The sequence below is a fragment of the Pelobates fuscus genome, chromosome 3 (assembly GCF_036172605.1).
Source record: "Pelobates fuscus isolate aPelFus1 chromosome 3, aPelFus1.pri, whole genome shotgun sequence".
NCBI lineage: Eukaryota > Metazoa > Chordata > Amphibia > Anura > Pelobatidae > Pelobates > Pelobates fuscus.
The window spans coordinates 49,537,828-49,560,690 of NC_086319.1; the positions used below are offsets into that span (position 1 = coordinate 49,537,828).

Here is a 22,863-nt window from a genome sequence, read left to right on the forward strand (position 1 = left end):
CTAATGAATGCAGTGAGTGCGGCTTTAGCAAAGCTTAAAAGCTGCTTGTGGCCACAATTAACAAAACCTTCCTAGTTTAATGAGATGTACAGACAAGAGAGTGCAATAAAAATAGTGTAAATACAGTGATAACAATGAGTTAAAGATAAAAATAAATAAAGATAAAAAACTGCTTAAACACCAACAGAATCTCCCAGAGTGTGACAAACGATAAAAGTGTAAGCACTTAGCGAATATAGGAGCCATTTAGGAGTTAAATCCCTTTGTTTATGAACCCTAGTCACACCTCCCTGCATGTGACTTGCACAGCCTTCCATAAACACTTCCTGTAAAGAGAGCCCTATTTAGGCTTTCTTTATTGCAAGTTCTGTTTAATTAAGATTTTCTTATCCCCTGCTATGTTAATAGCTTGCTAGGCCCTGCAAGAGCCTCCTGTATGTGATTAAAGTTCAATTTAGAGATTGAGATACAATTATTTAACCCCTTAAGGACCGCTGACGGTTCAGGACCGTCAGCGGCAAAACGTGCGTTTGGACCGCTGACGGTCCTGAACCGTCATAACGGTTTTGGGCAACTTACCTGATCGCCGTCGGTCCCACGGCGGCGATCAGCTCTCCTCCCGGTCCAGGGGGACTGCCTGTCTGCCCGGGCAGTCCCCCCTCGGCAGATCAGGACCCCACGGCCATGTGATCACTCGATCACATGACCGCAATAGGGGTCTTAGTATCTGCCTGCAGGGGGACTGTCTGTGCTGACAGGCAGTCTCCCTGCAAGTGAAAAATCATAAAATAAAGTGTAAAACAAAAAAATCAGTGTAAAAAAAATTATAATATGTGTAATATATATATATATATATATATATATATATATGATATATATACATGTATTATATCTATATATACCTATATATAATATATGTATATATATCATATATATAATGTCACACTAAGTGTATTTTTATATTTATATATACGTATATTAATATAAAAATACACGTATATTTAAATTACACACAAATATATACAATATATATAATAACTATATATGGTATATATATATTATTATAAAATACAAATAATATGTTAATAAAAATAAATAACAAAAAATAAAAATAATTTTTAATAATTAAAAAAAAATTATATATATATATTCAATTTTATTCTAACAGTATTTTGATATTGATATATATATATATTTATATCAAAATACACTTAGAATGTAATGATATATATATCTATGTATAAATAAATAAATAAAAATAATACGAAATATACATATGTCCACATACAAAATTACATTAATAATTTCATAAATATACACGTAGACGTCAAATATATAAATATGTATATATATTAAAATTCTATGTGCATATTTATGTAATATTTTTACCTAATTAAGTAATTTTAATGATTGCAATTTGAGGGACCTGCCTGCCAACCCAGGCCAAAAGTCCAGATAATTTAATTTGCCAGCACTGTGCTTAACCCTGTAACTTTCTATGACACCCTAAATCCTGTACATGGGGGTACTGTTTTACTCGGAAGACTTCGCTGAACACAAATATTAGTGTTTCAAAACAGTAAAACATATCACAGCGATGATATTGTCAGTGAAAGTGAAGTTTTTTGCATTTTTCACACACAAACAGCTCTTTCACTGAGGATATTATTGCTGTGATATATTTTACTGTTCTGATACACTAATATTTATGTTCAGCGAAGTCTCCTGAGTATAACAGTACCCCACATGTAGAGGTTTTATAGTGTTTGTGAAAGTTACAGGGTCAAATATAAGGCTTGATTTTACTTTTTTTTTTTATTGAAATTTGTCAGATTGGTTAGGTTGCCTTTGAGAGCGTATGGTAGCCAAGGAATGAGAATTAGCCCCATGATGGCATACCATTTGCAAAAGAAGACAACCCAAGGTATTGCAAATGGGGTATGTTCAGCCTTTTTAGTAGCCACTTAGTCACAAACACCGGCCAAAGTTAGCGTTTTTTGCATTTTTAACACACAAACAAATATAAATGCTAACTTTGGCCAGTGTTTGTGACTAGGTGGCTACTAAAAAAGACTGGACATACCCCATTTTAAATACCCTGGGTTGTCTACTTTAAAAAATATGTACATGTTAGGTGTGTTTCGGGGATTTATGACAGATAACGGTGTAACAATGTCACTATTGATACATTTAAAATATATATATATTGAAACAGCAATTTCCTACTTGTATTTATAGGCCTATAACTTGCAAAAAAAAGCAATAAAGCATGTAAACACTGGGTGTTTTTAAACTCGGGACAAAATTTTGAATCTATTTAGCAGTTTTTTTCATTAGCTTTTGTAGATAAGTAAAAGATTTTTCAAGTAAAAGTCCAAAAACATGTTTTTTTTTCACCATATTTTATTATTTTTTTTAAATACAATATATGACATAATATAAATACTGGTATGTAAAGAAAGCCCTTCTTGTCGTGAAAAAAACTATATATAACTTGTATGGGAACCGTAAATGAGAGAGCGGAAAATTACAGCTAAACACAAACACCACAAAAGTGTTAAAACTGCTCTGGTCCTTAACGTACAAACATCGCAAAAACAGGCCGGTCCTGAAGGGGTTAAGGTAAATTACATCTGTTTGGAAGTGAAACCAGTTTTTTTTTTCATGCAGGCTCTGTCAATCATAGCCAGGGGAGGTGTGGCTAGGGCTGCATAAACAGAAACAAATTGATTTAACTCCTAAATGACAATGAATTGAGCAGTGAAATTGCAGGGGAATGATCTATACACTAAAACTGCTTTATTTAGCTAAAGTAATTTAGGTGACTATAGTGTTCCTTTAATGAACTGGCAAACAAGAAAGAGTGAGGCTCAACTAAATAGGGAGAGGTTAATTAGAAAGTAAGGCCAGCTGGCCTGACCACTAAACAACTCTAGCTTGCTGAAAAGCTTTATGTGCAAACAGTGTGTCCTTTTTTTTTTCATTTAGCAAAAATGCATATTTCAACAGAAATTGATACTTTTATGAACTAACCTGGTTACACCCCTTGGCTTTCAAGCAGATAACAGGTCATGTTACTTCCTGGTTTCGTTAGCTTAACGCAGCTGACATCAAGAGGCAACAATAGGCCAGAGCACCTGAATTACAAGGACTTCTCATTGAGCTGTATTGGAAAGTCTGTGATTGGACAGCCACTTAAATTCTGGGCGGGGTTAGAAGGGGAGAGCTTGCAAAGGTAACAGACAAGAGATCTACAGGTTTTGCAAGCTTATTTTAGATATGACTCCAATGAAAAAAATACATAACTAGATGCATGCACGTTTTCATTTAGGTTATATCTACTAAAAAGTGATTTGCACCCCCTAAATGTATCTTCCCATACAATCACACTTCTGTCTGTTGTTATGGTTATGTATTTATCTCCTGTGACTTTTTATACATACTTTTCTATACATATATTTATATTTCGCTAGGCCAATCGTGTTATCTTCAGTAGGTGCTGAGTATATCCAACAGACTCTTCAAACAGGATAGCAAAAACCAAACAAAATCTCTTTTCATTGCATTATCCTAATCCAATTTTGGTGTTCTGGAAAGAAATAAGATAAGTCCAGACTAGAACGATCGACTGGAACTTTGAAAAAAACAAAAAAAACAAAGTCCCTTTCCACTGCTTTGTCCCAATCCATTCAGTTCTAGAAAATAAGAAAATCTAAGCTAGAAAAGTCTACTGGAACTTTGGACAAGATGTGATTTGGAACAGGAAAAAACCCTGCGTATTGCAATCCATTTGCCAGTGGTCAAACACAAGCACAGATAATGCCCTGACTTAGAACTGTCTAAAGCAGGCTTCCCCAAACTCTGGCCCTCCAGATGTTGCTGAACTACAACTCCCATGATTCCATGAATGAAATAGATAGGCTGAGAATCATGGGGGTTGTAGTTCAGTAACATCTGGAGGGCCAGAGTTTGGGGAAGCCTGGTTCAAAGGGACTTTGGACAATATTTGAATCTCTTTTTGTTCTTCCGTTCAATCAACTCTGTTTGATAAGCGACGCTGTGAGTCATAATGAGTGAAAACAATGAGCAGTGCTGAAATAATAAATCAAAGTATTTAAATATTTGCTTTAAAACGTTATCTCAGTTAGAAAATTGTTTGTTGATCATTCATCCGTAAAGGCACATGAACACCAAATTAAGGTTTAAGTACTTATCATTGCCTTAGAACTAGTCAGACGACCTCACCAGTCAAATACATATACATATATATATCTATATCCATCTACCTCAAATCTTCCTAGATTCTTCAACTCTAAATATCCCCTTTCTACTATAACTGAAATGCATTTTGGAATATGCAGACGCTATATACATGTTAATAATAAAAGCATTTTTTAAACACACAATGTATATTTGTTAAGGCTCTGGAGGGTTTATTAGATGACGGGAGGACCAGATTTTCGGTTGTGGAAAGGCATCTGCAAAATCAATATATTATCTGCTCTTTATGAGGCAAAAGGATAGCGGGTGATACTGTTACATTAACCCTTTCTCTCTCAACTCCGTCAGCACTTTCCTGAGAAATTTCTCTACAAGGAGAAATAGGCCAGAAATTCTATAAAAACCTGGTTCCCTCCCTTGTGCTCACTGGCCCATTTATAAACAGGAGGAGATGGCTGCAAGGAAAATCAATCGTATCAATCAACCTTTCTTATACCACCGGCCAGTGCTGACCCACAGGAAAACCACGGTCACAGATTGTCCCATCTGAGGGAACACGTCAACTATCCGAGTGGAAAAAACCCTCTGGCAATTAAAGGGGTACTCCAGACACTAACACGTGTTTGGTGGAAAGTGTAGGTTGATTTACAGCATTATAATGGGTGTTTTATTATTAATCATGTTTAGCGTTTTAACAGTAATTAGCTTTTCTCAATAAATCCACCTTTTCTGTTCTAAAAACAATGTTGTATATGATGTCAAGACTGATATAAATTCAGCACAAAAGTCTTGACTCTGGACCCCAATCCTAGGTCCACACTAAAGGGGTTACTCCGAGCACCATCACCACCAGTGTTTTGAAGTGGTCTTGGTGCCTGAAGTGTGTATGTGCAGCGTTTTCTTAGAAAACGCTGTAAATATTGAGTTTAACCCCATTTACTGCTGTCAGTGTAACTCCATCTCAGGTAATGTCGTTGGGGTATCATTAGGAAGCCTGGCTAATGTCAATTATGTGCATATTATTATGCACAGGGTGGCAGCAATGGTTGAGAGCAATCAATTGGTTCTCTCAACCAATGAATGAGAGGATCGGCATCCGGCTTCTGTTTTATAGAATCCAGAAATCATAAGCCTGCTGCAGAGGAGACCGGCATCTGGCGGGGATGCAGGCAAGAGGGCAAACCACAGTAAAATAATTTGCTCCACTACAGGGGAACAGCGACAGGGTAATCCTACCATCATAAGGATTATAGAAGGCTGTAGCGGTTTTGGTAGTTGGAGTACCTCTTTAAGTGCAGTTCAAATGCATTATTTTTCCTTTAATATGAGCTTCGTCAGCGCTCTGCATTTGGGCAATGTATGTGAGGGAGAGAACCCTCCTGGCACCCCGACATCAAAGTCAGTGCCCCACTGCCAGCTTTATAAAAATGCCAATTTTTCTTGAAAACCCCACTTTTATGAAGTAAGACAGAGGGGGCACAATATAAACAATAAACTATTTCAGCATTCGCCACGACTTTAAGGGTTTGGAATGTTTTCTATTACTTGCATTGATAAGAAAATCTGATTTCTTTAGGAAAATAATTCATTTGAAATGAGTTTGTTGGCTCGTTGTTGCTTAGTGTAGGTAAGTAAATTGACTGTTCCATGCCAATGCACAGAAGCTGATTACTGCCAAGCATTTCACGTGTACCCGTCCTTGATTTGCAATAAATAATTTGCCGCAGACATACTGCTACTATCTTAAACTGATTTAGAACAGGAAGGTATAAAAAGTGTATTATTAATGGTTTCAGCAATTTATGTTTATTTTACTATGTATATATATTCATTGTTTTGGCTACTCAGTTCTATGGCTTTGTCATTGTTAGTGATGATAGGATGGGGTTGAATCATTCATCTCTTCTAATAACAGTATCTTTTGATAAATGGTTTCGATTTAGCCTAGAGTCAGCTTCTTCACTGGTTAGGTGGCAATGATACCGAGACTGCACTGCAGTGGCATACGATACATGATGTGAATGACCTTATACAAAATATTAAAGAACCATCTGAACACTATTTAAGTTGCATTTAAATAATATTAATAAAAATGTCTTGGAAGGAAAACCAAAGAGGGAGATTCACAAATGCTCCGCATTTAAACATGTCACAAAGCAGTAACAATTGAGCCATTACCATAAAATCAACAGGAACGCTCCGCAGCAATTGTGTCGTAGACCTTTGCATCACATTTGTATTAGCAGCAGTGTCTGTGTGTGTGCGTGCGTGCCTGCGGAATTATAGTGAACTGTACCGAAATATTAACCTGAACAAAATTCAGGCTAAAGCAGTTTATACAGAATAAATTCACCAACACGGCTATAGTCACAGCTTGAATATTTCATACTGAAGTTTGATTTTCAATTCACTAAAATTAAGTCTTTACAAAAAACACCAATAGATACTGCCCAAGTATAGCAAGATTCTTTTTACTTTTATTTTTATTTTTATGATTAAATGTCTGATAATGTTGATTAATCAGTGTTACAATTTAAAGACTGATTAGATAAAACTTGCAATCCTAACTACAGTATGAGTGGTACTGGGTAAGTGAGGATCTGAGCGGTGTTGAGTAAGTGAGGGTGTGAGTGGTACTGGGTGAGTGGCTTCTCCCATTGTTTTCAGAAGTTGTACAGGAGATCAGCAAAGACAGGTGAATGAGATGACATTCATAGGTAAGTTTTAATATGATAAATGTATGTTTTATTATTGTCATTTATTAAATATTTACAAACTAATGTTTTCAATATTTGTTTGTTTTAAATCCTTTTATTGACACCACACTAAATCTGAGTAATCTTGAGTAGACCACACCAATCTTCAGGGTCCTTTAGGAAAATGGAGACCCAAAAAGTTGTATAACATGTCTTTTCGGTTAATTTTTTTTTTTTTAAACATATTTGTTTGTTAAATACATCATCAGGAGATAATGCATTCTGGGAAATGTATAATTCATACAAAGCTTTATTTAATTTGAACACACATTTTATCAGGGAGTTGCTAAAATAGGCACAAACAAACAATAGATAGGTGGGTGGAGAAAGTAGTAAATCAACTAAGTGCAGGCAGGCCACTGTAAAGAGGTCACTCCTAACCTCAGTATACAAAGCTGCATTGTGAACGTTTCCACAAACGTTGATAATGGACAAACGTTGATTTGGAAACGTTCATAATGCGGCTGTGTATACTATGCATAAAGTTATCTTGCGTTCGAGCGTGGTTGCGCATGCGCAGACCACCTCGGGTGCACCGTCATACGTAATGACGTGCGGGCGACCGATGCGCATTCACGGAAAGAGACGCACGGACCGGGGGATTTAACCCCTTAAGGACCAAACTTCTGGAATAAAAGGGAATCATGACATGTCACACGTCATGAGTCCTTAAGGGGTTAAAAGAAGTGAGGACCGGAAAGAAGTTAGAAGCTCCTGAGGAAGTCGGATCGACGAAACGCATAGAGCACCAGCAAGAACCCTGGCATTTTTGGTATAGCAGTCTTTTTACATGTATACTGTGTATTTTTAGTACTTTTAGTGTATTGTGAGGCTGCAGCCTGTGAAAGAATGGTGTAAGCACTTTGCACTCTTGCACTTTAGCACATGCACCTTTACTATTATCATCCAAGTATCATGTTGGTTTAAGCTGCTATCCATAAGGGTTCTTGGCCAAGTTTGGCTTTTGGATATTTTGCAATATTGCACATGTAATGTGCCATTGCTTGTCTTAGATGTGATTTTATTTATAATAATGTGGATGTTTTATCTCTACTGATTGTTTCCTTTTATGGGAATCTCCAGATTTAACTTTTAAAGTGACTCTGGCACCCTGTTTTTCTGATATTACATTCAGTGTTTGTTTAATTACTAAAATAGCACATTTAAACTGCTGAAGAACTAACTATATCAGTTAAAACATGTTGGAATATATACTGCTTGCAGTTTGTAATGACACAAGTTTAAAGCTTTAACAAGATTGGTGGTTTTCAAACACCCATTTTATAAAAATGTAATGCAGTTGTGTCAGATGTCCAAAAGGAATAACGACAGTAATGGACATCTAAACCATACACAAAACAAAAGACGAGTCAACCATGCCGTGGTGAAAGACCATTAACGTTTGTTTCCATGAGGTCATCTACACAGGCAAAGACACACAAACGTAGAACGAAAAAGAAGCACCATAGGAATCTAATTTGTTTTTCACCACTCCATTTCCCTCTAGCAATTAAATCTCAAACTTAAAAGTTCTCTTCTCATATTCAGTTAGATTTAGAAAGTAAGTCAGAAGCCGAAAAGGTCACATCTGTTTTCATTTCAGAAGAAAAAAAAGAAGGCTTTGAAGGCAATAGAAAATTCCGCTAACAGATTTACATCTTTTGTGTCCATTCTCTGAAATCAAGGATGAAGAGATGAAAATCCACCGTTATTGTCTGCAGTTATTTTTATTTCACAGCTGAAGCAATATAGTGTAAGATAAAACGCGTGCTATACATGTGTTCGATACAATTAAGTGAGATAGAATTTTTTTTTGTATAGTCTGTAAAACAGCAGTAGAGCATTTAATAAATCCATATATTTTAACTGGCGTTTTACTGTCTTTGTTCTTTTGTTTCATTTCACCATGTTTTGGGAAACAAGGATCGAAAATAAATCACAAGAATATGTAGAGGAACGACTGTTGTAAAAATATACCGTGAGCCTGCATTTAGATCAGATGTACCTGTATTTTGGAAATGGCGAGCGGAGCATTCACCCCAGATACTGCACTTTGGAGATTTTCACAGGTGTGAGCGATGCAAGTGAGCGGCTATCATTTATGGATGCTGGAAAGAGCATTATTAGCAACAAGATACTTCAATGCGGCTTTGCAGAGTTACTGTCAGTAAGTACAACAGTAAACACAAGCTATTACTAGGACAGGAGGCAGGTGCCTGGATGTGATGCCATAACCTGGCCTGCATTGGTTGTACATGTACCTGTGCACACCAAAGGAGAGCATGCCGTGTGCTTGGCTCGCTCCTCCATCATTAGAGAGTAAGAACAACAAATACTTTTTCTCTCACTGTGTAAAAGATGTATCAGGGAAGAGGAAAGGGATATTATAGTTATTAAATGTATGTATGTGTGAATATGTGTCTGTACGGGTTAGTATATACTTGTATTGTGTCAGTGTGTATCAGATTTGAGTAACTGTATATACTGTTATATGTAATGAGTGGTCACAGGCACCTCGGGCAAACCTTTTGGATAAGTTCAGCAATCGGGAGGAGGGCAGAGGAGGCATCGTTGGACTAGAACTGTTAAACGTTGTAAGGTCAGAGGGTGCCAAGGGACTGCAATTAATGACTTAATTGAGAGGAAGTCGTTATGGGAGTTCATTTAGTGTAAAAAATAACCTTTATTTGAAACATGAGTTAAACAGTCAAGACACAATCATAGTATAAAACAACAATGCCATGTACTGACTGCTATTCAGGAATAATAATTCCTCCAGTTTACCCAATTTGAATTTATTCATCCATTATATGAATATTTGGGGTTGGGACAAACACGGTTGAGAAGTTTATATAATCTCTTATTAAGGTCTAACATATTAACACTGAAGCAATACATAATTTATGTTACATACATAGAAGGCTTATCAATAAACTGCAATCTTTAAGTTTGGATTCCAATACTGTTGAGTGGGTAAGTGTCAGGATCGGGACAGGAATCCAACACGCAGAGTACAAACAGTAGAAAGATACGTATACCGGACCTTAGAATGGCCGGACTAACGTACAGAGAATAATAGAAAATGGTCAAAGACAAGCCGAGGTCGAGGGAACGAGAAGACAGGTAAGCGAGAGACAAGCCGGGTCAGAGGGATAACAGAGATAAGCAGAATAGTACAACAAGCCGGGTCAGAACCAAAGAGAATACTAGAATACAAGAGCACTGAGTGACTAGACAAGCTAGAACCACGACAGGGCAATGAGCTGAAGAGAGAAGCAAGCTTAAATACCCTGACTCCGGAGAGTAGACACGCCTCCGACGAGTACTGATTAGATATAGGCAATAGAGTGACAGGTCGCTCGGGATTGCGTCAAGACGTCACGTACCGAGCGTCATGTTAGAAAAGGAAGCGGATCCCTCGCGGCCAGCGTTTAAGTGACCGGATGGACCGCGAGGAACGGAGGAAACGGCTCGTCTAGACGGATAAACGACTAAGTCTCTACCTCTCTCAGAGGTAGAGACTTCAGGTACCCTGACAGTACCCCCCCTCTCAGAAACGCCCACCGGGCGGAAGGAACCGGGACGAGATGGGAAGCGGGAGTGAAACGCCCTGCGGAGGCGAGGAGCATGAACGTCCTCCTGAGGTACCCAACTCCTCTCCTCAGGACCATATCCCTTCCAGTTGACCAGATATTGTAGCCTCCCCCGGGAGAATCGGGAATCGATAATGGAGTTGACCTCGTATTCCTCCTGACCTTCCACCTGAACCAGGGGTGTATTAGCCGCGAGGCAAACAAGGCATTTGCCTTGGGCGGCATTTTCCAGGGAGCGGCAAAAAAAGCCGCCCCCAAATGCCCAAGGCAAATGTCTTGTTAGCCTCGCGGCTAACCGACGTGCTGGGCTGCTGCTGGGCGGCTGCTGCTGGGCGGGCGGCAGGCTGGCGAGGGAGCACTTCCTCTGAGCTGTCTGCTCAGCTCCCTCGCGCGCCGCACAGTGAGGCTGGGAGCCGGAATATGACGTCATATTCCGGCTCCGCCTCCCAGCCTCACTGTGCGGCGCGCGAGGGAGCTGAGCAGACAGCTCAGAGGAAGTGCTCCCTCGCCGGCCGCCCGCCAATGCCGCCCGCCCAGCAGCCACTGGACCACCAGGGAAAAAAGATGACCCCCCCACAGCATTCCCAAAGGTAAGGAGGCTGGGGGGGGGTTTAAAGTTAAAAAAAAAAAAGTGTTAATGTGAGCGAGTGAGTGTGAGTGTATGTTAGTGAGTGTGAGTGTGTGTCTCTGTGTGTGAGTGTGTGTGTGTCTGTTAGTGAGTGTGTGTGTGTGTGTCTGTTAGTGAGTGTGAGTGTGTGTGTCTGTTAGTGAGTGTGTGTGTGTGTGTGTCTGTTAGTGTGTGTCTGTTAGTGTGTGTGTCTGTTAGTGTGTGTGTGTGTGTCTGTTAGTGTGTGTGTGTTTCTGTTAGTGTGTGTGTGTGTCTATTAGTGTGTCTGTTAGTGTGTGTGTCTGTTAGTGTGTTTGCCTGTGTGTGTCTGTTAGTGTGTGTCTGTTAGTGAGTGTGTTTGTCTGTTAGTGTGTGTGTTTCTGTTAACGAGTGTGTGTTTCTGTTAGCTAGTGTATGCGTATCTGTCAGTGAATGTGTGTGTGTGTGTGTATCTAGAATGCGGGGCGGGGTAAAGGTTGGGTGGGGGTGGCGCGCGCGGGGGGGACGGGGACGCCTGAGTTTTGTCCTGCCTAGGGCAGCACAAAACCAGGATACACCACTGACCTGAACCGAACGAGGTGAGGAAACCGTAGAGGAAAATCTGTTGCAAATTAGCGGTTTCAGCAAAGACACATGAAAGGAGTTGGGGATACGTAAGGCCGATGGCAGAGCTAGGCGATACGCAACCGGGTTGATACGAGTCAAAACCCTGTAAGGACCTATGTAACGAGGCGTAAATTTCATAGAGGGAACTTTTAAACGAATGTTCTTAGTACTCAGCCATACTCTATCCCCAGGGACAAAAACTGGAGCCGCCCTTCTGTGCTTATCAGCGTGTTTTTTGAACAACATAGAATTATGCAGGAGAATTTGACGAGTCTGATCCCACAACCTCTTCAGATTGGCGACATGATCATCAACCGACGGTACTCCTTGGGAAGAAGAGACCAAAGGAAAAATGGAAGGATGAAAGCCATAGTTCATGAAGAAGGGGCTAGAACGAGTAGAATCACAAACGAGATTATTGTGTGCGAACTCTGCCCAAGGAATCAAACCGACCCAATCGTCCTGGTGTTCGGAAACAAAGCAGCGCAGATATTGTTCAATCTTTTGATTAGTACGTTCAGCAGCTCTGTTAGACTGAGGGTGATATGCAGAGGAAAAGTTCAATTTGATACCTAATTGAGAACAGAAGGATCTCCAGAATCGTGAGACAAATTGAGAGCCTCTATCAGAAACAATTTCAGAAGGTATCCCATGTAAGCGAAAAACCTCTCTCGCGAAAATCTCCGCCAATTCAGGAGAAGTTGGGAGTTTAGGTAACGGCACGAAATGAGCCATCTTAGTGAATCTATCAACCACCGTGAGAATAACAGTCTGTCTCTTGGAAGCAGGTAAATCCACAATAAAGCCCATGGCCAAACAGGACCATGGTTTCTCAGGAATGTCCAAGGGGTGCAACAAACCACATGGAGATGTATGAGGCTGTTTAGTCTTGGTACAAGTCTCACATGCTCCGATGAACTCCTTAATATCCTTTCGTAAGGAAGGCCACCAGAAATCCTTGGAGATCAGGGAATATGTCTTGCGAATGCCAGGATGACCAGCCACCTTACTTTCGTGGAAACACTGTAAGAGCTCCAGTTGGAGTTCAGGAGGAACAAAGTTTCTTCCCTCAGGAGTCTGTCCAGGTGCCAGATGTTGTGACTTTAAGATCTGGGCAAGCAACGGAGAATGGATTTTGAGACTTGTGTTAGCAACAATATTGCATTTGGGTACTATAGAGGACAGAACCGGTTCAGATGAAGCAGAAGGTTCATATTGGCGAGATAGAGCATCGGCTTTAGAATTCTTCGAACCAGGCCTATAAGTAAGAACGTAATTGAAATGGGTGAGGAATAACGACCAACGAGCTTGCCTGGAAGACAATCGCTTGGCCTCTCCAATATAGGACAAGTTCTTGTGGTCCGTTAAAATAGTAACAGGATGTAATGTCCCTTCCAATAAATGTCTCCATTCTTTTAAAGCCTTGATAACAGCTAGTAGTTCTCTGTCACCAATGTCATATCTGCTCTCAGCACCAGATAATTTTTTAGAAAAAAATCCACATGGATGTAACGGTTTATCCACACCTAACCTTTGGGATAGGATAGCACCTATACCAGTCTCTGAGGCGTCTACCTCAAGTAGGAAAGGAAGAGTAGTATTAGGGTGAACTAAAATCGGAGCGGAAGCAAAAAGCTCTTTGAGAGTTTTGAAAGCAAGGAGAGCTTCCGTAGACCAATTCTTAGTATCAGCCCCCTGTTTGGTCATATTGGTGATAGGCGCAATAATAGAAGAATATCCCTTAATAAAGCGCCTATAATAATTGGAGAATCCAATAAATCTCTGAACGGCCTTGAGACCCTTTGGTAAAGGACAATCTAGAATGGACTGGAGTTTATCCGGGTCCATCTTAAATCCCTCCCCAGAGATCACATAACCAAGGAAGTTTACTTGGGATTGATCAAAGCTACATTTCTCCAATTTGCAGTACAGGCCATGTTGAAGAAGTTTGTGCAAAACCCTTCTGACTTGTTCGTGGTGAGTCTCAATCTCTCTAGAATGTATGAGTATATCATCCAGGTATACAATAACACACTCATGCTGAAATTCCCTAAGAACCTCATTTATCAGATCCTGGAATACAGCCGGTGCATTACATAACCCAAAAGGCATTACTGTATATTCATAGTGGCCATATCGAGTATTGAACGCCGTCATCCACTCGTGTCCCTGCTGGATTCTCACCAAGTTATATGCCCCTCTGAGATCTAACTTGGTGAAAATGTTAGAACCCTTTAAACGATCAAAGAGTTCGGTAATCAAAGGAATGGGATAAGCATTCCTAATGGTTATCTTGTTCAAACCTCGATAATCAATACAAGGTCTAAGTGTACCATCCTTCTTTTTAACAAAAAAAAATCCATCCCCGGCAGGAGAGGAGGATCTCCTAATGAATCCCTTGTCTAAATTCTCGTGAATATACTCCTCTAGAACTGAGTTCTCTTTAGTAGATAACGGGTATACATGTCCCCTGGGAGGCATGGTACCAGGGAGTAGGTTAATCTTACAATCAAAAGACCTGTGTGGAGGTAAGGTATCGGCTCTCTTTTTATCAAATACTGCCTTTAAATCCAGGTACTGAGGCGGTATTTGTGTCTCTGTAGGGTTGGAGGAGTTAGCCGACGTGTTAGCTAGGCAAAGAGGCGAAACCCTCCGCAAACATTTCTCTTGACAATTCTGACCCCATGAAACTATCTCCCCTAACTCCCAATCAATGATAGGGTTATGTCTCTTTAACCAGGAGTACCCCAGGACTATGGGAATAGAAGGAGAGGAAATAATCAATAGGGATAGGTCTTCCTCATGCAAGATACCAACAGTTAAATTAACAGGTATGGTCTCACGGAAAATAACAGGCTCAAGTAAAGGTCTACCATCCATGGCCTCAACGGCCAGGGGTGTCTCCCTTAACTGGGATGGGATAGCATGCTTGGTAACAAAAACTTGGTCGATAAAGCTCTCAGCAGCTCCAGAATCGATCAAAGCCATGGTTTTTACTACTCCCCTCTCCCAAGTCAAAGAAACGGGTAACAGAAGCCTGTGATCTTTATAATTGTGAATAGAGGACAAAATAGATACACCAAAGGCCTGTCCTCTAGAGAAACTTAGGTGCGAGCGTTTCCCGAACGATTGGGACAATTTAGGCGTAAGTGACCTCTGACTCCACAGTACATACATAAACCCTCCCTTCTCCTGTACTGTCTCTCCTCCTCTGTGAGGTGAGTATTACCTATCTGCATAGGCTCTGGAAAACGTAAGGTTTCGATCTCAGAATTTTGAAATGCAGGAGCTAGTTTAAAGGAGGGTCTAAGAGTCCTATCTCGAGTGTTCTGCCTCTCTCTTAAGCGTTCATCAATGCGAGAGATAAAAGAAATTAAATCCTCTAAATTCTCAGGGAGCTCTCTAGTAGCGACCTCGTCAAGGATTACATCTGATAACCCATTCAAAAATACATCTATATAAGCCTGTTCGTTCCACTTAACTTCTGCCGCCAAGGACCTGAACTCTAGTGCATAATCCACAAGTGTTCGATTTTCCTGTCTAAGGCGCAACAGTAATCTAGCTGCATTGACCTTTCTACCAGGGGGGTCAAAAGTTCTTCTAAAAGCAGCTACAAAGGCATTATAATTATAGACTAACGGGTTATCATTCTCCCATAAAGGATTGGCCCATCTCAGAGCTTTCTCAATGAGTAACGTAACAATAAATCCAACCTTCGCTCTATCTGTAGGATAGGAGCGGGGTTGTAATTCGAAATGGATGCTGATCTGGTTCAAAAAGCCACGACACTTCTCAGGGGAACCGCCATAACGTACTGGTGGGGTAATACGAGAAGAAGCACCTACAGTGGCTACTTCTAGACCTGAACTTACAGGAGAAATCGAAGGAGTACGTGTCTCCTCTGGTGGGTTACTAGCACGAGACAATAGCGCCTGTAGTGCTAGGGCCATCTGATCCATCCTGTGTTCCATGGCATCAAACCTGGGGTCGGGAGAACCAAGCTGACTGTTTGTACCTGCAGGATCCATTGGCCCTGTCGTAATGTCAGGATCGGGACAGGGATCCAACACGCAGAGTACAAACAGTAGAAAGATACGTATACCGGACCTTAGAATGGCCGGACTAACGTACAGAGAATAATAGAGAATGGTCAAAGACAAGCCGAGGTCGAGGGAACGAGAAGACAGGTAAGCGAGAGACAAGCCGGGTCAGAGGGATAACAGAGATAAGCAGAATAGTACAACAAGCCGGGTCAGAACCAAAGAGAATACTAGAATACAAGAGCACTGAGTGACTAGACAAGCTAGAACCACGACAGGGCAATGAGCTGAAGAGAGAAGCAAGCTTAAATACCCTGACTCCGGAGAGTAGACACGCCTCCGACGAGTACTGATTAGATATAGGCAATAGAGTGACAGGTCGCTCGGGATTGTGTCAAGACGTCACGTACCGAGCGTCATGTTAGAAAAGGAAGCGGATCCCTCGCGGCCAGCGTTTAAGTGACCGGATGGACCGCGAGGAACGGAGGAAACGGCTCGTCTAGACGGATAAACGACTAAGTCTCTACCTCTCTCAGAGGTAGAGACTTCAGGTACCCTGACAGTAAGGCAGTTGCTGAGTGACAGGCAACAGAGGGTTGTAGTCAATGGAGTATATTCGAAGCATGGTCTTGTCACCAGTGGGGTACCTCAGGGATCTGTACTTGGATCCATTCTCTTTAATGTTTTTATTATTGATATTGCAGAAGGTCTTCATGGTAAGGTATGTCTTTTTGCGGATGATACTAAGATATGTAACAGGGTTGATGTTCCAGGAGGGATAAGCCAAATGGCAAATGATTTTGGTAAACTAAAAAAATGGTCAGAGTTGTGGGCAACAGGCATTTAATGTGGATAAGTGCAAGATAATGCATCTTGGACGTAAAAACCCAAGGGCAGAGTACAGAATATTTGATAGAGTCCTAACCTCAACATCTGAGGAAAGGGATTTAGGGGTGATTATTTCTGAGGACTTAAAGGTAGGCAGACAATGTAATAGAGCAGCAGGAAATGCTAGCAGAATGCTTGGTTGTATAGGGAGAGGTATTAGCAGTAGAAAGAGGGAAGTGCTCATGCCATTGTACAGAACATTGCATTGGTGAGACCTCACTTGGAGTATTGTACGCAGTACTGGAGACCGTATCTCCAGAAGGATATTGATACCTTAGAGAGAGTTCAAAGAAGGGCTACTAAACTGGTTCATGGATTGCAGGATAAAACTTACAAGTAAAGGTTAAAGGATCCTAACATGTATAGCTTGGAGGAAAGACGAGACAGGGGGGATATGATAGAAACATTTAAATACATAAAGGGAATCAACACAGTAAAGGGGGAGACTATATTTAAAAGAAGAAAAACTACCACAACCACATGACATAGTCTTAAATTAGAGGGACAAAGGTTTAAAAATAATTTCAGGAAGTATTACTTTACTGAGAGGGTAGTGGATGCATGGAATAGCCTTCCAGCTGAAGTGGTAGTGGTTAACACAGTGAAGGAGTTTAAGCATGCGTGGGATAGACATAAGGCTATCCTAACTATAAGATAAGGCCAGGGACTAATGAAAGTATTTAGAAAATTGGGCAGACTAGATGGGCTGAATGGTTCTTATCTGCCGTCACATCACATTCTATGTTCACTGTAACTTTATTATTGAATTTTCCCAATCCATTAGCAGTGACTCTATCTCCTTCTACCTCTACAGGATCACAAGGGTAACCATACAGAATGAGGTATATTTTAATAATGACGAGAGCTGGTATGTCCTAATGTGGAGGCATGTTGGCCAGCCAGGCACCTGCAGCTGAGTAGACACAGTGCCATCCAAAAACCTGTCTACTGGGAATGCAAAGCACATTGGGTATTGGCATGAACGTAGCAACCATAACCAACTAATTGATCTTTTTCTCCTGGTGTTTTCAAAAAGAAGAATGACATGACAGGGAAGTAAGAAATACCTGAAAAATCAGGTTCTTATTTTTCATAATCAATTCAGAATTGAACTTAATATGGTCTTCAGGTTTAGGACACAATTATAGAATTAAAACTAGAAAACACACGTGCTATATATATATATATATATATATATATAATAATTCTTGTTGGGTTCTTGAAACATTAATTGCAAGGATCCAATCGCCAACCAGCAGGATAAATCAATTCTCATCTTTACCATGCCAGTTGTTGTTAATCCTGCAGAGGAGAGGGCTATTTATCAAGTAGAAGTAAAATAATCACTAACAGTCTAAAAGTCAAGGAATGATTAAAGTAGTAAATTTGTCCAAAACAATCCATTAATGCTGTTGTGGTCACTTTACAAAACAGGGAAAAGGCTGCTTTCAGAGTGAAAAAGGTGATTGAAAATATGCATAAAAAGTGAGACGGGAAGTTCTCAGAAGAAATTATGATGGATATCTTCTAATTGGTTGTAAAAGCCTATACTCCTTCTCAGGGTAACATGTTCCTATTTAAGAATTAAGAGTAGATGGACTGCATATTATTATTATTAATATTATTGCCATTTATATAGCGCCAACAGATTCCGTAGCACTTTACAATATTATGAGAGGAGGGAATCTAACTATAAATAGGACAATTACAAAAAACTTACAGGAACGATAGGTTGGAGAGGACCCTGCTCAAACGAGCTTACATTCTATAGGCAGGTTCTATCATAGAAAAAACAAAAAACGAACACATTCGTAAATAAATAAAAAAGTAGTTAGTCTTTATGAAGACTTTTACGTGAATATATGTCAGAAATCATCATGTATGGGTAAATTTCATGTGTGAAGATCTTCAGATTCCAAGACTAGGTGATTAGAAAGATCGGTCAGTGAAATTTCTATATTTTCCGTGGATGCTCTGGTTATCTTAGCTTACTCCGCGACATAAAAAGCATATAATCTGCAGGAAAGAAAAGTAAATATAGTCCTACCCACTGCCTAGTAGACACGTGTAATTTGTTTCGGTCCGAATGTGAATTTGCACAAATTACAGGCAATTCGGACATTCGGAAGTGCCGAAGTGATTCGGATTTCTGAAAAGTGGCAAAACAAGAGAGGGAGGGAAAATTACATGAATGATGACAGGGTTAGGGTTGGGGAAGGGTTAGGGTAGGGTTAAGGTAGGGTTTAGGTGAGGGGAAGGTTAGGGGAAGGGCAGTGCTCGAGTCCTGCAGGAACGCGTGGGAACGGCGCTCCCGCACTTTTTTTAGAGCAGAAACACCGTTCCCGCTGTTGCTGCAGGCACTCAGGGGGCGGCAAAAAATGCCACCCCCAGATGCCCCCCATGTTCCACCTGTCATGGGGGGGCCAAGAGGTCACCTGAAGGACCCCCCCCGGTGGGCGCCTGTCTCCATATCACATGCGGCGAGGGAGCTGTGTTCTCTCTGCTCCCTCTTGCCGCGCGCCGTTTGCTGATGCCGGGAGCCAGAATATGACATCATATTCCGGCTCCCGGCATCAGCAGACAGCCCGCACGGCGAGAGGGAGCAGAGAGAACACAGCTCCCTCGCCGCGTGTGATATGGAGACAGTCGCCCGCCGCACTGAAGCCCCACTGGACCCCAGGGACAGGTCCAGGCCAGCTCTCCAGGTAGGGAGGCTGAGTGGACATTTTTTTATTTAAAATAAATTATTTGTGAGTGTATGTGTGTCTGTGTATGTCTGTGTGTGTGTCTCTGTGTGTCTGTGAGTGTGTGAGTGTCTGTCTGAGTGTAAGTGTGTGTGTCTGTGCATGTGTGTATGTGTCTGTGAGTGTATGTGTCTGTGAGTGTATGTGCATGCGTGTATATATATATATATATATATGTGTGTGTGTCAGTGTGTGTGCACGCATATATATATATATATATATATATATGAGTGTATATTATTTTTTTGGGGGGGTGAAGGGGGGATCTTGGGAGAGTTCCCACACTTTATTCCCCAGGACTTGACCCCTGGAGATGAGGTAGGGTTAGGGAAGGGTTAGGGTAGGGTTAGGGGTAGAGGTAGGGTAGGGTTAGAATTAGGGAGCCCTACAGATTTTCCAAATTGCTGAAGTCCAGAATTGCCGAAGTTCAGAACCGAACCGAAGTGCCGAAGTTCCAAACCGAACAGAAGTCCCGAATTGCCGAAGTCCCGAATTTCAGAAGTGTTGAACCGAAGTGCCGAAGTCCTGAATTGCCGAAATTACAAAAAAAATATCTTACCTGAATTTCCGAACCGCATTTTTGGATCATGCACATCCCTACTGCTTTGCCTTTTACCACCTATATCCAAACACTGTCATAATAAACTCTGTGATAAGTAGCATTAGAAGACAGACAAATATACAACAGAACCCTAGAGATGTCAGATGAGCTGGTAGAAATATCTCTAAACACAAACCATATTCTGGGTTATAAAATTCAAAGCAAAGTACCAAGCAAACCAAGGGAGAAGAATAGTCCTTGATACATAGCAATGTGGACAAGAATTGGTCAATGATGTACACTCGAGGAGGAAAACCATTTACGTATATATTCTTGTTCAGATAAAAATGCAAGCATATGGTGATGGCCAGGACCTTGTGGCAGATTCAAATTACTGCACTATAGGAAAAATTGATTTTATGCTTGCCACTTAACATTAAATACGTAAAAGAATCTATAATTTCGCAGGGATCACCACACGTAGACAGTTACTCATTATCAGATGGTCATGTATGACATGATTTATGGTGAATATTGCTCACCCAAGTGAATGGATGCCTGCTGGGTTTGGGTTTGGGTTTTTTTTGTGTTTGATGTAATAAGTTGTGGCTCAATCAGGAAATTCTGCACTCTGTTTTATTAATAATTACAAATCATGGTTGTGTAGCCACACGTACACACGCTTAATAATTCCTTTTTCTAAATAAATAGAAGATCCAGGATTACCTAACAGATGTCAGCCATTTCCTAGTTGCTGTAAAATGCAAAGATGATGTTCCACATTTACAAGAACAACTGTTTGAGAGATTTAGAGTTGAGCATTTCGATTTATTATTACTATTTTTTTAATGCATGATGCATAAAATAAAGGGTATAAAAAATCCACCCTGACAAAACTTTATGAAATTAAGTTAAGCATATAACTATTTTTCCTTATTTTCATTAATGGGACACTGTAGGCCAAGCATGTCAAACTGAAAGGCTAGACATGTGCGATTTGTTTCGTTCCAAATGTAAATTCAGATGAATTTTGGCAATTCGGACATTCGGATGCTTCTAAATGTCCAAATTGCTGAATTTCCGAAGTGCCATTTTTCTGAAGTGCCCCAGGGGCAGGTGGGCCGCAAATATATCCATTGTGGGCAGCATGTGGCCTGCAAGTCTGACATGATTGCTGTAGGCACAAGAACCACTACAGCTTAATGTATTGTTTCTGGGGCACAGAGATTGTCCCTGGAGGCTGAGCAGTGTAAATGCTGACTTTTACATTGCTGCCTAACACCACCTCCAGTAGCTGTCACTCAAAGGACTTCCTGTAGGTGGTCCAACTTGGACTGTAGAACTGACATTCAGTGTCTGCATGGAGACGCTGCACGCTCCCTGTAGTCAATGCATCTCTATGAGGAAATGCTGTTTGGCACTGAGCTGTAACCAGGCCCATACTGGCCCATCGGCAAACCGGGCAAATGCCAGGTGGGCTGCGATGGCCATGGGTCGAGGCTGACAGGAGAGATCAAAGACTGACTCTAAATAGATAGTACAGTATCTACAGTAGAAAAAAGGAACAAACTACTCATAGGGTAGAATTGTACAAACACCATAAAGTGTAAACACTATATATTACTAAACCCCAGTCCCCCCTCTATACACAAATTGATTGTAAAAACATCAAATAAATTATAAAGTATAAAAGAAAGTTCCCTTTTAAATGAGGGTTTTGACATCTAAAAGGGAACTTTTATTTGATACTTTTTAATTAATTTGATGTTTTTATATGATTAAATAAAAGTTTGATGTGCTACAAACGAAATTAATTTTTTGTTCCCATATGTCTGTCCATCTGTGCTGAAGATTTCCACACCATTTGATATGCCTACAATCTGTGTTTGTGAGTGCAATATATAGTGTTCACACTTTTTGGTGTTTGCACCATACTACCCTATGAGTATTTTGTTCCTTTTTTCTACTGTAGATATCTTGATTTTTTTTTTTTAGGACTTGGAGAAGTCCTATGTTTTATCTAGAGCAAGCATGTCAAACTCGCGGCTCGCGATCAGCATGTTGCGCACAATGAATATATTTGCGGCCCAGCGAGCTGCGAGTTTAACATGTTAAGGCAGAATAGGCATCTGCTCTCCCCACATTGCAAGTGCCTACTCTGCTAAAATTTACCCGGCCAGGTGAAGAGGAAGGAGGATGCAGTGAGGGAGCTCAGTCTTCCTGCTCCTCACTGCTCCCTCGTGTGCGCCGTCTGTAGTGATGCTGGGTGCCGGAATATGACGTCATTCCGGCCCAGCATCCCTAAACTGTGCACGTGAGGAGCAGGAAGGGAGACCACAGGGAGAGGCTCCCCACCAGCTCCCAAAGGTAAGGAGCAACACACTGATTTGTGAGTGTGCAAGAATGTGTAAATGTGTGTGTGTCTGTCAGTAAGTGTGTGTGTGTGTCAGTGAGTGCGTGTGTGTCAGTCAGTGTGTGTGTGTGTGTGTCTGTCAGTGAGTGCGTGTTGGTCAGTATTGCGATGGCCGTGGCTGGACAGTGGAGGACCTGGAGGTGCACGGGGGCACACAACGCCACGTCACATTCAGACGTGACGTCAACGTGCTCCACCTTCACAGGGTTTCAAGGAGTAGTGGGAGGATCCACTTTGATGCAGGGTGTGGACAGCGCCATTGGGGTTTACCTTTACCTTGGGGCTGGACTCCGGAGTCGCATACTGGCAGTGGCAATGTGAGTGGAGTCTGCATGTTTTTTTTGTTTTTTTTAAACAGGGGCCAGGGTTTAGTTGTGGGGGGGTGCTGAGATTTAGTATAGAGGGGGGACTGGGGTTTAGTAGAGGAGGGTGCTGGGGTTTAAAGAGGGGGATG

The 22,863-nt window shown here is 41.0% G+C and overlaps 1 protein-coding gene across 1 annotated transcript in view; it reads right to left on the reverse strand.

Annotated features, from left to right (window-relative positions):
• The window catches only part of KCNMB4 (potassium calcium-activated channel subfamily M regulatory beta subunit 4), a 112,440-nt gene that overhangs the window by 41,421 nt on the left and 48,156 nt on the right, over positions 1-22,863 (reverse strand). The gene's annotated exons all lie outside the window — the stretch shown is intronic.